Source organism: Bos taurus, chromosome 26 (genome assembly GCF_002263795.3).
Source record: "Bos taurus isolate L1 Dominette 01449 registration number 42190680 breed Hereford chromosome 26, ARS-UCD2.0, whole genome shotgun sequence".
Lineage (NCBI taxonomy): Eukaryota > Metazoa > Chordata > Mammalia > Artiodactyla > Bovidae > Bos > Bos taurus.
In genome coordinates this window covers 18,809,137-18,818,762 of record NC_037353.1, presented here as the reverse complement: position 1 = coordinate 18,818,762, position 9,626 = coordinate 18,809,137, and positions in this window count along the sequence as shown.

Below are 9,626 nucleotides of genomic sequence, written 5' to 3'. Positions count from 1 at the left end.
CGGTCTTGTTTTTGCTGACTGTATAGACGGTCTCCATCTTTGGCTGCAAAGAATATAATCAATCTGATTTCGGTGTTGACCATCTGGTGATGTCCACGTGTAGTCTTCTCTTGTGTAGTTGGAAGAGGGTGTTTGCTGTGACTTGGCAAAACTCCATTAGCCTTTGCCCTGCTTCATTCTGTACTCCAAGGCCAAATTTGCCTGTTACTCCAGGTGTTTCTTGACTTCCTACTTTTGCATTCCAGTACTCTATAATGAAAAGGACATCTTTTTTGGATGTTAGTTCTAGGTCTTGTAGGTCTTCATAGAACTGTTCAACTTCAGTTTCTTCAGCTTTACTGGTCTAGGCATGGACTTGGATTACTGTGATATTGAATGATTTGCCTTGGAAAGGAACAGAGATCATTCTGTCGTTTTTGAGACTGCATCCAAGTACTGCATTTCAGACTCTCTTGTTGACCATGATGGCTACTCCATTTCTTCTAAGGGATTCCTGCCTACAGTAGTAGATATAATGGTCATCTGAGTTAAATTCACCCATTCCAGTCCATTTTAGTTCGCTAATTCCTAAAATGTTGATGTTCACTCTTGTCATCTCCTGTTTGACCACTTCCAATTTGCCTTGATTCATGGACCTAACATTCCAGGTTCCTATGCAATATTGCTCTTTACAGCATCAGACCTTGCTTCCATCAACAGTCACATCCACAACTGGGTGTTGTTTTTGCAACACCCTAAATCAAATCCCTAACAATTATACAATGGAAGTGGGAAATAGATTTAAGGGACTAGATCTGATAGACAGAGTGCCTGATGAACTATGGACAGAGGTTCGTGACACTGTACAGGAGACAGGGAGCAAGACCATCCCCAAGAAAAAGAAATGCAAAAAAGCAAAATGGCTGTCTGAGGAGGACTTACAAATAGCTGTGAAAAGAAGAGAAGCAAAAAGCAAAGGAGAAAAGGAAAGATATACCCATTTGAATGCAGAGTTCCAAAGAATAGCAAGGAGAGATAAGAAAGCCTTCCTCAGTGATCACTGCAAAGAAATAGATGAAAAGAATAGAATGGTAAAGACTAGACATCTCTTCAAGAAAATTAAAGATACTAAGGGAAGAGTTCATGCAAAGATGGGCTCAATAAAGGACAGAAATGGTAGGGACCTAACAGAAGCAGAAGATATTAAGAAGAGATGGCAAAAATACACAGAAGAATTGTACAAAAAAGATCTTCATGACCCAGATAATCATGATGGTGTGATTACTCACCTAGATCCAGACATCCTGGAATGTGAAGTCAAGAGGGCCCTAGGAAGCATCACTACAAACAAAGCTAGTGGAGGTGATGGAATTCCAGTTGAGCTAATTCAAATCCTGAAAGATGATGCTGTGAAAGTGCTGCACTCAACATGCCAGCAAATTTGGAAAACTCAGCAGTGGCCACAGGACTGGAAAAGGTCAGTTTTCATTCCAATCCCAAAGAAAGCCAATGCTAAAGAATGCTCAGACTACCACACAATAGCACTCATCTCACATGCTAGTAAAGTAGTGCTCAAAATTCTCCAAGCCAGGCTTCAGCAATACATGAATCATGAACTTCCAGATGTTCAAGCTGGTTTTAGAAAAGGCAGAGGAACCAGAGATCAAATTGCCAACATCTGCTGGATCATTGAAAAAGCAAGAGAATTCCAGAAAAACATCTATTTCTGCTTTATTGACTATGCCAAAACCTTTGACTGTGTGGATCACAATAAACTGTAGAAAATTCTGAAAGAGATGGGAATACAAGACCACTGACCTGCCTCTTGAGAAACCTGTATGCAGGTCAGGAAGCAACAGTTAGAACTGGAGATGGAACACAGTCTGGTTCCAAATGGGGAAAGGAATACATCAAGGATGTATATTTTCACCGTGCTTATTTAACTTATATGCAGAGTACATCATGAGAAACGTTGGGCTGGGAGGAAGCACAAGCTGGAATCAAGATTGCCGGGAGAAATGTCAATAATCTCAGATATGCAGATGACACCACCCTTATGGCAGAAAGTGAAGAAGAACTAAAGAGCTTCTTGATGAAAGTGAAAGAGGAGAGTGAAAAACTTGGCTTAAAGCTCAACACTCAGAAAACAAAGATCATGTCATCCGGTCCCATCACTTCATAGCAAATAGATGGAGAAACAGTGGAAACAGTGGCAGACTTTATTTTTCTGGGCTCCAAAATCACTGCAGATGGTGACTGCAGTCATGAAATTAAAAGACGCTTGCTCCTTGGAAGAAAAGTTATGGCCAACCTAGACAGCATATTAAAAAGCAGAGACATTACTTTACCAACAAAGGTCCATCTAGTCAAAGCTATGGCTTTTCCAGTAGTCATGTATGGATGTGAGAGTTGGACTATAAAGAAAGCTGAGCACCGAAGAATTGATGCTTTTGAACTGTGGTGTTGGAGAAGACTCTTGAGAGTCCCTTGGACTGCAAGAAGATCCAACCAGTCCATCCTAAAGGAAATCAGTCTTGAATATTCATTGGAAGGACTGATGCTGCAGCAGAAACTCCAATCCTTTGGCCACCTGATGCGAAGAGCTGACTCATTTGAAAAGACCCTGATGCTGGGAAAGATTGAAGCGGGGAGGAGAAGGGGACGACAGAGGATGAGATGGTTGGATGGCATCACTGACTCAATGGACATGAGTTTGAGTAAACTCCAGGAGTTGGTAATGGACAGGGAGGCCTGGCGTGCCTCAGTCCATGGGATCACAAAAAGTCAGACACGACTGAATGACTGAACTGAACTGAAGTGACTTCATCAGTCAATCACTCATTTCTTGAATACCTACTATGAGCCAGCTGTGAGATCAGGGAACTGTGGTCTTTATGTCTGAGTCATTCCATCCTGCGCTTATTCATTAAATATTTATTGAGCACCTACTGTTTTCGAGAGAGCCAGGAGTGAAGCAAAGAAACAAAATCCCTGCTCTAAGTAAAAAAGTTTTTAAAAATTCCAGTCCTCATGCAGTTTACACAATGCGTGACTCAAATCTCAGTGCTTGTTAACTGAAGAAAAATACGGTACCATTAGCCTAAAAAATTATGAGATCTGAGAAGTAAGAGTCCATGACTTCTTTTGTTCATCACTGTGAGACCTCAGTGTCTAGACTTTGTAGGTGCTCAGTATATTTTTATTAGTGGAAAAGAGAAGGACGATATAGCCCCTGCCCACAAGCTGAAGACCACAGCTCTCTGAGGCAGTAGAAGAAAAAGAGCCAATAATGAGAGCTGGAAACTCCATAATAGGAGTTCAGCAATTTCAGGGTTGACTGGAGAGTCAGCAAAGGCTTTAAGTTCAGCATGTGCTATGAGCTAAGTCTTAAAGGAAGACTGGAATTAGATCACTGGGAGGAGTGGGGGCGGGCACTGTGGGAGTAATCAGTAGTCAATTTACAAAAGAAATGGAAAATTTTATTTCATCCAACCTGAAGATTATAATCTTGGAGAGCATCTCTCAGACAACTATGAACACAGTTCTGAAGAGGGGAGGGGAAGCATGATTTTGAGGTATAGGTACTGCAGTTAAGCACACATCTTGGTAGAGGTTTACTGCTATTCACAAGGAACAGATATCTTACTTTATGTTTGATGAGGGTGAAAGAGGAGAGTGAAAAAGCTGGCTTAAAAATCAACATTCAAAAAACTAAAATCATGTCATCCGGTCCCATCACATCATGGCAAATATTGTAGGTCAGTGACTGCCGAGCCTAATGACTTGATTCTTGTAGAACTGAATGGTGGGTAACGTTCTTTATTTTACAGTCCCTTCTCTTTCGGTCTTAATTTCAGCCAGGGCTTGGGAGGCATTTTGTGACCAATTTGTCCCATGGTGTGTGGATTCCAAGCTCAGGTCAGAACTTCATTCATAGGCCATTCCATGTGCTATTACTGGACTAGGCTCTGTTAACAGTATCCCAGAGCCTCTTGACCACCTGTCCTACTTGTCTGTTGTGGTCCAGAAAATAGTTCCTTTTTGTTGTTTCTTCCCATATCTAGAGTTACAATATTACATCATTGATCTATAGGACTATGTATCTGGTCAGTCATTTCAAGTCAACTAATCATCATTAATTTTACTGGAGACTCAGTTTCACATTTGGTAATGCGAGAAACAATAATTCCATAAAATAGGCAGAATACAAGTAACATACCTAGTAACATTAATAAAGTCATAAGTAAGTATTTCAGCTAAGAACTTCTATTACACGGAGTCTAGTATCTCCCCAGGTGGTTGAATCAGTCTGTTCTTCACTAATTGCTATCGTTAAGGGAAATGATATACTGGAATTGTACATATGTTAATAGTTCACCAAATATGTCTGTACACACAAGGATTGAGAAATGAACATTATTTTCTAAGGAGTTATATGGCTGGAGCCAGAAGAAGAAAATTTTATCTTTATAGCTGAGCAGGTATTTCGCCATTGAGGAGGTCTGATTAATGCATAAGGCAGATGCACAGTCCACACTAGAGAGGAAGAAGGAAGTCCAAACCAGCAGACAAAATGTTTAAGTTCAAGTTCTTCTCTTGTCTTAAAATGTGAATATTTATTTCATCATTGGGAAAAGAATGAATCAGAGACATCTGAGTTTCAACTCCAGCTCCACACATTATTTTGTACGTTACTAAACTCTCTAAGCCTCAGCGTCCTCCTCTATAAAATGAGAGTAATCATCCCTTCCTCAATTGGTTAAGTAGGAATCAAGATAAGTACATAAAACACTAAGCATAGTGCTTAGCACATGAAAAAGCATTCAACAAATGGTGACTTTTAATTTTGTTAATATTGTTGATGTTGTTTTTGTTTTTATGTTTAAAGTAACCAACAGACTAAAAGCATAGGTTTTCACAAAAGATGACCAGCCACATTGTAACCAATATTTAAAAATCATTCTTTCTTGAATCAAATTATTGCCCCAACTAATTAGAAGTAGGGAACTAAAAGAACTATTGTTTAATTGTATGTATGAAGACCTACAAGACCTTTTAGAACTAATGCCCCAAAAAGATGTCCTTTTCATTATAGGGGACTGGAATGCAAAAGTAGGAAGTCAAGAAACACCTGGAGTAACGGGCAACTTTGGCCTTGGAATATAGGATGAAGCAGGGCAAAGACTAATAGAGTTTTGCCAAGAGAACGCACTGGTCATAGCAAACACCCTCTTCCAACACAAGAGAAGACTCTACACATGGACAACACAGATTGATTATATTCTTTACAGCCAAAGATGGAGAAGCTCTATACAGTCAGCAAAAACAAGACCTGGAGCTGACTGTGGCTCAGATCATGAACTCCTTATTGCCAAATTCAGACTTAAATTGAAGACAGTAGGGGAGATCAGTCCTGGGGGTTCATTGGAAGGACTGATGCTGAAGCTGAAAATCCAATACTTTGATACGAAGAGTTGACTCCTTGGAAAAGACCCTGATGCTGGGAGGGATTGGGGGCAGAAGGAGAAGGGGATGACAGAGGATGAGATGGCTGGATGGGAAAAGACCCTGATGCTGGGAGGGATTGGGGGCAGAAGGAGAAGGGGATGACAGAGGATGAGATGGCTGGATGGCATCACCGACTTGATGGACATGAGTTTGCATAAACTCTGGGAGTTGGTGATGGACAGGGAGGCCTGGTGTGCTGCAGTTTATGGGTCGCAAAGAGTCGGACACAACTGAGCAACTGAACTGAACTGAACTGAACTGATGGTGTTACAGAACAAAATTCAACTGAATAAATTTTAAAGAACTTACTGGCTTTCTTAAATGATTCATGAATTGTGCAGCACCCCGTCTAGCAGATAGAAAAGAGCTCTGAGGAGCTACACAAAATGAAAGACCTATATAGGCAGAGGGCAAAGAGCCAAGGAAGTTACAGCGAAAGCAGATTGGTTGTGGCAAGATTCCCCTCCTTTAAGAGCCAGGATGACAGGGTCTATTAGAAAGATTACCTCACTAGTGCTGACCAGGTAATTCCAGATTGCCTAGTTTAAGATTCCATGTCTGGGAGAGGCTGAAACAGTAATTAAGAAAGGTATTAGGTTTAGGTTTGGTGACATAGAGCTTAGCCTAAGTGATTCTATTTGCAGCCTGTGTCTTATTTTTAACAATAGGAATGTCTTAAACACTTTTTTTTGCCAAGTAAACCTAGGCAAAGGTCCATACAGACGGTTCAGTTTTCCTTTTCAGTTATAAGACATGTATTTCCTTTTCCTAACTAGACATCAAATAATTATGTAATACTAGCCTCTTATGTCCCAGGGGCCATAGCCACAGAGGTGACCTCTTAGTATTATTCATCTCATTTAGCCTTTAAGCTTCAAATTATGGTCAAGGAGAGCTCCAAGATTCAGAGTTCTCCTTTGAATTCTGAGTTTTATCTATAGAAACCCCCCAGAAATTATTTCTGTATTTACCTCTAAGAGCTTGATTTTCCTTTTACTGAAAAGTGTCAGTACATTCCCTAGACATTTTAAGAGCTTGTGCTGAATCCATGCTTAGTTGCCCAGTCATGTCCAACTCTTTGCGACCCCATGGACTATAGCCCACCAGGCTGCTCTGTCCATGGGATTCTTTAGGCGAGATCACGGGAGTAAGTTGCCACTTACTCCCCCAGGGGATTTTCCCGCTCAAAGATCAAACCCCTGTCTTCTGTGGCTCCAGCATTGTTAGGCAGATTCTTTACCCACTGAGCCATCTACCACTTACCAAAATGCTAAGCATGTGGTTTTACATGCATTACTGGGATTAAGCCATGTAACTAGCATTACAGCCTTATGATGTTGGAAACCAAGGAAACTAACCTGCCAACGGTCACGCAGCTAATAAATGGCAGAGCTGGACCCAAATCCAGTCAGACTACCTCCATGCTTTCAACACTACATTGCTTCTTATTAGTTATTTCTATGAAATGTGTTTCATATTTACCCCTTTCTGTCCATCCTCACTGATCCCTCCATAGTTTTGGTACTCTCAGGATGTCTTAGCTACATTGTTGCAATAGTTTCTTTCTTTCTTTCTTTCTTTTTTAATAAAGTGTCAGTTCAGTTCAGTTCAAAAGTCCTCAGTCCTGTACAACTCTTTGAGACCCCATGGACTGCAGCATGCCAGGCTTCCTTGTCCATCACCAACTCCCAGAGCTTGTTCAAACTCATGTCCATCAAGTTGGTGATGCCATCCAAACATCTCATCCTCTGTTGCCCCTTTCTCCTCCTGCCTTCAATCTTTCCAGCATCAGGGTCTTTCCCAATGAGTTAGTTCTTCACATCAGGTGGCCAAAGTACTGGAGCTTCACTTCAGCATCAGTCCTTCCAATGAATATTCAGAGCGGATTTCCTTTAGGATTCACTGGTTTGATCTCCTTGCTGTCCAAGGTACTCTCAAGAGTCTCCAACACCACAGTTCAAAAGCATCAGCATCAATTATTAGGCACTCAGTTTTCTTTATGGCCCAACTCTCACATTCATACATGACTACTGGAAAAACCATAGCTTTGACTAGATGGACCTTTGTTGGTAAAGTAATGTCTCTGCTTTTTAATATGCTGTCTAGGTTGGTCACAGCTTTTCTTCCAATGAGGAAACATCTTTTAATTTCATGGCTGCAGTCACCATCTGCAGTGATTTTGGAGCCCAGAAAAATAAAGTCTGTCACTGTTTTCATTGTTTCCCCATTTATTTGCCATGAAGTGATAGGACCAGATGCCATGATCTTAATTTTTTTTAATGTTGAGTTTTAAGGTAACTTTATCACTCTCCTCTATAACTTTCATCAAGAGGCTCTTTAGCTCCTCTTCACTTTCTGCCATAAGGTTGGTGTCATCTACATATCTGAGGTTACTGATATTTCTCCCAGCAATCTTGATTCCAGCTTGTGCTTCATCCAGTCTGGCATTTCACATGCATATAAGTTAAATAAGCAAAGTGACAATATAAAGTATAATTTTAAAAAAAAGGATGAGGAGAATGGGGAGAGACTATGCACAAAACAACTGTTTTTGGCAATACCATGATGGTAATATTAGCATTGTCAATTGTGTATAATTTACCAATTGTGTGGAATGTACCAAATAAGTAATTGTGAGATATTTTAACATCATTTGTACCCTTGAGAATCAGGGTAGAAGAAAAGTAGAGACATAGAGTGGAAGAAATTAAGTAAAAGATTTGCAGTCCCATATTTGAATTGGACTTACCAGTATGAACTTATTAGATATTTTAATCTTTATATATATATTTTAACTTAGTTTTAATGGAAGGATAATTGCTTTACAGAATTTTGTTGTTTTCTGTCAAACCTCAACATGAATCAGCCATAGGTATACATATATCCCCTCCCTCTTGAACCTCCCTCCCGTCTCCCTCCCCGTTTCACCCCTCTAGGTTGATACAGAGCCCCTGTTGGAGTTTCCTGAGACATGTAGCAAATTCCCATTGGCTATCTATTTTACATATAGTGGACACAGGAGATGGGGGAGGAAAGGACAGGACAAATCAAGAGAGCAGCACTGACACATACGCACCATCATGTGCAAAACAGACCAGTTCAGTCCAGCCTCTCAGTCGTGTCCGACGCTTTGCGACCCCACGGACTGCAGCAAAACGGATAGCCAGCAGTTAACTGCTGTATTGCACTGGACATTCAGCCCGGCATCCCGCAACTGTCAGAGCTTCTGAGTGTGCGTCTCTGCTTTCACTCTCTCTCTGATCATCTTTGGTGTCAGTGCCAGATTAATTTTCTTAAAACACTGGTTTGATTGTGTCACCACTCTGATCAAGAAACCATATTTTTTTTACTGTGGCAAAATATATGTAATATTTATCATTTTAACTGTCCACAAGTGTCTAATTCAGTGACAGTAAATACATTCACAATGTTGTGTAACTATCACCACTATCTATACCCAAAGCTTTTTTTCATCCCAACAAAAACTCTGTACCTGTTAAACAATACTTTCCTCTTCCCCTGGCTCTTGGTAACCTCTATTTTACTTTGTGTCTACAAATTTGCAGATTTGAGAAACCACATTTTGCAAAACATATCTTCTAATTTTTCAAGTCTTTCCATAATTTGACCAGTCTATTTAACTTTATTTCTTCATATTTTCTAATTACACATTCTCCAATCTAATATCTGTTTTATTAACACTATGTTCTCTCAACTACTGTACTTATATCCATAGCTAACACCACGTAGTTCAGCTTCTTGAACCGCTGAGTTGGAGCTGGACCAAATCTTATAGGTTTGCTAGTGTAAACTCATTTCACAGGCTAGAGAGCTTACCAACTTGCTTGAAGGCACACACAATTGGTAGCAAAGATGGGATCTGAAGACTGAATCCCAATCATTTAAACCTACAGTTTACTGAAGACTTACAGTGTCAGACTCCTACAAGGTCAGACACAGTACTGAGAATTTTATATTGTATTTTCGTACAAGTTCTGGGGAGACTTTATCATTATTGCTGCTGCTGCTGCTGCTGCTAAGTCGCTTCAGTCGTGTCTGACTCTGCGCGATCTCATAGACAGCAGCCCACCAGGCTCCACCGTCCCTGGGATTCTCCAGGCAAGAACACTGGAGTGGGT